Source organism: Peromyscus leucopus, chromosome 6, assembly GCF_004664715.2.
Source record: "Peromyscus leucopus breed LL Stock chromosome 6, UCI_PerLeu_2.1, whole genome shotgun sequence".
NCBI lineage: Eukaryota > Metazoa > Chordata > Mammalia > Rodentia > Cricetidae > Peromyscus > Peromyscus leucopus.
Window position 1 is genome coordinate 38,850,649 of NC_051068.1, and position 7,574 is coordinate 38,858,222.

The following is a 7,574-nucleotide window of genomic DNA, read 5'->3' on the forward strand; positions in this document are numbered from 1 at the left end:
AAGTGTCTTATTAAATAAAAAACATGGAGCCAAATATAGGGGTGAAAGCCTTAGAGAGATCAGGGAAAAGGGAAAGCCACTAACCAACCTTACCTCACCAACTCTGCAGCTTCCAAATGTGAGTTACTTCCTGTCTACCCATGCCTATATGCCTTGCTGTTCTGCCATCTGATTTGCTCGCTCTGCTCAGCTACATCACTTCCTCTTCCTGCCCAGCTCTGTCACTTCCTGTCTATCTGTACAGTCCTCCAGACCTCCATGGTTAACTAGTGTTGAAATTTAAGGCATGTGCCACCACACCTGGCTCTATTTCCAGGGTGGCCTTGAACACACAGAGATCCTGCCTGCCAAGTGATAGGATTAAAGGCATGTGCTAACATTGCATGACTTCTATGTTGTGGTTCGCTTTTCCCTCTGATCTCCAGGCAAGCTTTACTTATTAAAGCACAAATAAAATATCACCACATTTCAGCACAAAAAAATATTACCACACATAGCTCTTGTTTTAATTTTAATACAATTAATTTTTCAATATATTTTTATAATTTAAATCTATTTTAAAATTTCTTTACTTTATATCCTGACCACAATTTCCCCTTCCTCCTCTCCTCCCATTCCCTCCCCCTACATCCCTTCCACTTCCCCCATCCACTACTCCTCTGTTTTTGTTCATAAAGGGCCAGGCCTCCCATGGTATCAACAAAGCATGGCAAATCAAGTTACAGTAAGACTGAACACTTCCCCTTGTATTAAGACTGGGCAAGGCAATCCAGCATGAGGAATAGGTTCCCAAGAGCCAACCAAAGCCTTAAGACTAGCCCCTGTTGTCATTGTTAGGAGTCTCACAAGTAGACCAAGCTACACAATTGTCACATATGTGTAGAGGGTCTAAGTCGGTCCCATGCAGGCTCCCTGGTTGTTGGTTCAGACTGTCAGTTCCTATGTGTGCAAGTTAGCTGTTTCTGTGTTTTCTTGTGATGTCCTTGGCCCCTCTGTCTCCTACAGTCCTCCCTCCCTCTCTTCAGTAGGATTCCCTTAGCTCAACCTAATAGATTAGTGACTACCACAATTGTCAGCAGAGAGCCTTCATCCATTAACTGATGGAAACATATTCAGAGACCCACAAATACAATATATTTGATCATATATATACATATATATATTTGAAAATTCAGACATATTCTAACCTTTGGTGGTAAATGAGCTAATAGTAGACATCCATTTCAGATGCTGAATTAGGAGAGTATCTGATGGCAAGGAAAATGGGGCAGAACATTTTCCCACAGTAGCTTGCCTTCATTACAAGTGTTGTTTTGATATATTTTCAGAAAGTTGGCTATACCTCAACATACTTGTTATTTCTATTCTAACAGCTCCATTGTACACTAAAAGACTAATGCTGGTGGGAATGGGCTACTAAAGTGAGCATGTTGGCTTGGATTGTATTTGTTTCTGGTAGGATTTTATTTGGAGATATTTGTAGCTCAAGTTCTTTAAAATTCCCTCTAAAATTCCTTAGTATGCAAAGAGAACCATAGGATGCATTTTCATTTAAAGTGGTAGCACTGAGGGCCATTTAGCTTTCTACACATTTTCTTACACATCTGCAGACAATTAGTTAGACATTTGTTAACTGGGAGAAAGCAGAAGAAATATTCCTTTGGCTATGAATCTCACTTGCATTATTAATCTTGTTGAGAGAGTCTGGCAAAAAATTCATTATATCAAAAACAATTCCTTCATTTTCCTGGACTCAAAAAATTCTTGTTCATGGTTGCTGTGGATCTTTTGCTTAGAAGTAATAAAGACAGAGTTTTGAGTGAAAGCCTAATTTAGAATAATTAAATGATGTCAGTTTGAAACTGGAAAGGAAATGGATGCATTGTTTTATACAATAGAAAACATGTGGCATAGCACAGTACATCTTCCCAAAGATGCAAGGATCTGATTTCACTTCTTCCACAGACCCAGTTTTCAGTGAACAGCAATTGTGAATTACAGCAGAATTCTGCTCAGAGAGCAGTTTGCTAAGTTCCTCAAGGTCAAGACATGTAATTTCAACAACTGTGACATTCTGTAAACTGGTGTTCAAAGTTTATACTGGTCTTTCTATTTTTTATAAGTAATTTTCAGTCCCTTGTCATAGAGATGGGTTGCTGTATCTGATGGATGCTCTGGATCTGGTTATTTCACCCAAGCAGTTCAGTTCATGCAGAAGTTTCAAGTGACCCATATAATTCAGCAGTGCAGCTTATGAGGACTGAAACTGTATTTTAAAATTTATCTGGACAGTAAGACACTAACTTTGTAGGCAAAGATGTACCTAAGAACTGGATGAATGTGTCTACTGACTTGTTTTATAAGACAGGGAATATAATCATCTCATAATTTTCTGGTGAGAATCTTAATTAACATCCTTGGATTTGAGTTGAGGTAGAGTTAAAAGTTTTTATTTTCTGTTTTGTTTTTATTTTGCATGAAAGAAATTCATAATGTAAATAAGACATGGTAGTAGAATTAGACTATCATTTTGGAAATGAATTGAAAATTGTATGAATATTTCATATTAATTACTCATCCATTGTAGTTGGAGTTTTCTCCCTGGGTCCCACCAAGCCCCAGCAGTCCAACATCCCACTTATAAAATAAACACACAGACACTTATATTATTTACAAACTGTATGGACGTGGCAGGCTTCTTGCTAACTGTTCTTATATCTTAAATTAACCCATTTCTATTAATCTATAAGTTGCCATGTGACTCATGGCCTACTGGTACCTTACATCTTGCTTGTCATGGTGGTGGCTGGTGTCTCTCTGCTTCAGCCTTCCACTTCCCAGAATTCTCCTTTCTCCTTGTCCCACCTATACTTCCTGCCTGGCTACTGACCAATCAGTGTTTTATTTATTAACCAATCAGAGCAACACATTTGACATACAGAACATTCCACAGCACTTCCCCCTTTTTTTTTTAAAAAGGAAGGTTTTAACTTTCACATAGTAAAATTACAGATAACAAAACAATTAGCAAGCAAGAATTACAGTTATAATATCTAGTCTATTTATAATAACTAGTCTATTTGGCAAAATTAAAGAAGATATTCTATCTATCTTATATTTGTGAGTCTAAGGTTTCATATCTAACTTATCTTTTATCATACCTAAGGAATATTATAACTATCTGTAGTCTTCAACTACATCAAAGACCTCAGAAGGATATAATACTACCTGATAAATGGGAGAAGGATACAAGCAACTTTTGGGAGTCTTGTAAGAGTAGACAGAGACAGCTGGCAGCCTGGACAGTCATCCAAAGTTCTCTTGTGAAGTTGGGGCATCTGTCTTCAGCCCAGAGGGCTAGAGTCCCTCAGTCATTTTTCTCTGTGTCTTGTAGAATATCTGGCAGTTTCCTCTGTGAAGCAGGAACCTGAACGACCATTTTGCCAAGCAAAGTTCAGTGGTCACCTTCCTATGGGTCCTGCATGTCCAGTTGATCAAGCAGTTCAGGCAAGAACAGTTTCTTGACCAAATGGCTATTTTTGTCAAGAAGAAGATAAACTCCATATAGCGTGTCTTCGATGTCCATTCTCCTCTTTGAAGTAAATTGGTGCTGGCAGGAGCAGACATGTCTCACTGTCCAGAAAGTCTAAATTTTTAAAACATTTTAAATGCCATATTCTGTAGGTCTTTGAAGTGTTTGAAGATTACCTATCTATTTGAAATATATCTATGTATACATAGAAAACTTAACTAACATGGCTATAAGTATGATTATCATAGATGACTAATTATTAATCTATTTATAAGTTTAATGAGTTACATAAACATAATACCTCAAATGAGAGTAGAAATACATATACATTATAACAAAATTAACTTCAAATTTGTACCAATAAACTAAAATCTATACCAATGTAAAACATTTCAAACAAGTCGTTGCTCTTTAAAAGTAGGTTCAACAATCTACCCTTTTATATCCTATTATTATCTATACTATCCTCTTTTCTTCTTTAGAAAGAGATCACATTTATAATCGACCTGATTTAAATAAAAATATTGTTTTTTCTCTTTTCCCACACCAGAGGGCTCTTCTGATATGGGACAAAAGAATTTCTTAACCTTTTTTTTTTTAAGCAGTATGTTTGGGTTTAGAATAAGAGTGAGCCAATTTCATCTCCAAAGCCAGCTTAGTATATTTGGGAATTTGGGCATAGCTTCTCTTACTACTTCCTGCTGGAGGGGGGCACTGTATCTTATGGGGATACAAAGAAAATTTTAGGATTATGGAGTAGTCTGTGAGGCTGTATTGTCTGAGCCAGTTGCCTTGAAACCATTTTGGATGTTGGATCATCTGGGCCATGGTGTCATCGGAGACCTTTCAGGTGGTCTTGGCTGGTCAAACCTAATGTATCTTAATCTGGAACAAATACATAGCCTCTGGCTTTCTGTAGAAACAAAAGCAGAGCCTCCTTTCCAAAGCAACATATCCTTAGATCCAAATTTTGAAGTCAAAGTATCTTTAAAATATACATAATATATATATTTGTTTAACTCAACAGCTTTTACAATCAAATGTTTTTCTGCAGTTAAAAATTCCAAAGACAGCATAATCCAGATTCTCTGTGTGATATCCATCTTTATGTGGCTTATATTTTATATTACCTTTACTGATTCTTTAAAGACTTTTTTTAAAAAAACTTTTTAAAAATATAACTGTTATTTCTTTCTTTCCAAGCCTATGTACATTCTTACACATATTGTAAACCGTTTAGAGGTTTATTCCATTTGAATCTGTCTTATTATAAATCTATCATTTTAAACTGCAGCAATTGTAAGACCAAAATGGCTGTTGTGCCTGTTGGCTCCACCCACCTCAGCTTCCCAGCTCTGGGAGCCATCAACTCTTAGAAACAATGGGTCTATGCTTCTATCAAAACAGCCTGTAGCCCATAAACCTTTTTTTTTTTTTTTTTTTTTGTACTAGCAAAGGCTAAATCCACCACATGCCTCATTCCTGCCATACTGTTGGTCAAATGTACATGCCAGGAACCTGCCAACTTGAGAGAGACAACTAGGAAGCTGTTTTTAGCTCCATTTTAGAATCTTTTTTTTCCCTTTAGGTTTTAGGTGGAAACTCTTACCCCACATTGGACACCATTTGTAGCTGGAGTTTTCTCTCTCCCTCCCGCCAAGCCCTGGCAGTCCGACACCCCACTTATAAAATAAACACACAAACACTTATATTATTTACAAACTGTATGGCCGTGGCAGACTTCTTGCTAATTGCTCTTATATCTTAAATTAACCCATTTCCATTCATCTGTAAGTTGCCACATGGCTCGTGGCTCACCAGTACCTTACATCTCGCTTGTCATGGTGGCAGCTGGTGTCTCTTTGCCTCAGCCTTCCACTTCCCAGAATTCCCTCTCTCCTTGTTCCACCTATACTTCCTGCCTGGCTACTGACCAATCAGTGTTTTATTTATTAATCAATCAGAGCAACACATTTGACACACACAACATCCCACAGCAATCCATTTATTTGTCTGTTGAAGCAGATACAACTATTTAGGGATAGCTTTCTGGAAATAAAGTCAGCTACATTAAAATGGAAAAGTAATTTTGATTCTTAGTTCATTTCTCAATGCTGATGCTTTAAATTAACACCAGGTTTCAGTAAGCTTATCAATTCTTTAGGGACTGAATTTTTCTTTGTGTGTATGTGTCTCAGGCAGTATACAGGTCTGATACATATAACTGTTAACATTTGAGAAGAATAGAATGTGTGTGTGTGTGTGTGTGTGTGTGTGTGTGTGTGTGTGTGTTGAATTTTCATTTGAATAGCCTAAGTTTGTTAAGAGAAAATTTACCCCAGAACCCAGAAAGCTCAGACACATCTGCTTTCTTATTTACATGAATGCATGGTTCAGTATTTGGATAAGAGTGAGGAGGTATAAAACTTGTCGGTGTGTTTAGCCCTTTCAGCTTGTTTACTTAAATAATTCTAATGCTCACAAAACCACAAACTATATTATTATATTTTACATATGAACCATTGTTCAGAAAAATAGTAATAATAAAAAATAAGTACTATAAATAATTATTTCTCCTCAGTACTATTCATCATATATTTTTAGGTATACTCTATTATGAAGTTGCACAGCATTCAACTTCTATAGTTATTTTTTCCTACTGGATTTGTGACAAGAGTTAATGTGGTGATATATTTGTAATCTAAGAAATAAAGCTTGTCTGAAAAACAGAGGACAGAGCCAGCCACAGAGTAGCCACAGAGGTCAGGCAGCAGTGGCACACGCCTTTAACCCTAGCACTGAGGAGGCAAAGACAGGGATCCTTCTGGATTTCTGTGAATACAAGGCCATACTGGGTTACATGTGATCAATCCAGTCTAAAAGAGAAAAAGCCATGCAGCAGTGACACATACCTTTAATTCCAGGATTTGGGATCATACCCTTTAATCCCAGTACTAGGCAGATTGAGACAGGCAGTGATATGGCTGGGCAGAAAAAGGAATATAAGGCTAGAGGAGACAGGAATTTGCTCTCTTGTAAAGGCTGTGTCAGGCTGAGGAGCTGGTGAGGTAAGAGGTGGTAGCTGTGGCTTGCTCTGCTTGTCTGATCTTTCAGCTTTCATCCTGAGATCTGCCTCTGGGTTTTTATTCTAAGACCATTTAAGATTTGTGCAACAATTTAAAACGAGATCACATCACTGAGCTTTTTATTTTAGCTTATGTATGATGCCTGAGAGAAGCAATACCAGGAAGGGGTTATTTCTTTTGACGTTGGTCAGTGGGTACCCATAGACCCACAAACATTGTACACTATTGCCAATGCAACTGTTGACCATACAGAACTGGATGGTAAGACCCTATTGCTGAATATATGACATGCTTGAATCATAGAATATGGAGAAATCAATCTAGTTCTGACTCCCTATAGGCTAGCTTTCATAGTGCTGGAAAGTGCTATGCATGCTAATGGAGGAGAAAAGTAGTCATCAATCTTACCTAGCTGTGAACTCTGAGCTTCAATAATTCTGACCTGGTAAAGCATATCCCTGTTGCAATAGTGGCATGAATGTTATGGACATAACCATTCAATTTTTTTTATTGAATGTAAGACCCATTCTACAAGATGGAACTCATGCCTTGTACCATTAACAGTGCAAATAACTCATTGCTAGGTAGTCCATAGGCCTTATGGGAGAATCTACTACAATTATTCTGCAAAATGGACATATAAATTAGTACATATCTCAATCATCATCTGAGAAGCTTCTTTCTTCAGTAGATGGTAATTATTTTAGAGACCCACAATTAGTCAGTTGCAGAGAATAAGAGACTCTGGAGTGCTTAGTACCAAGTGGGACATCGATAACCACCTTCCTGTAATATTGTAAGGTCATGGATGAAGTAGTGTTTTCTGGACTCAACAAGGTAGTTACACATGGACTTAGTGTTGGTGACTGCATACATGAAACCTGTACAAGATCAAACCAGACAAAAGTCCCAGAGTGGAAAAGGAAGTGATCACACATTCTTACTCTTAGCTGAGG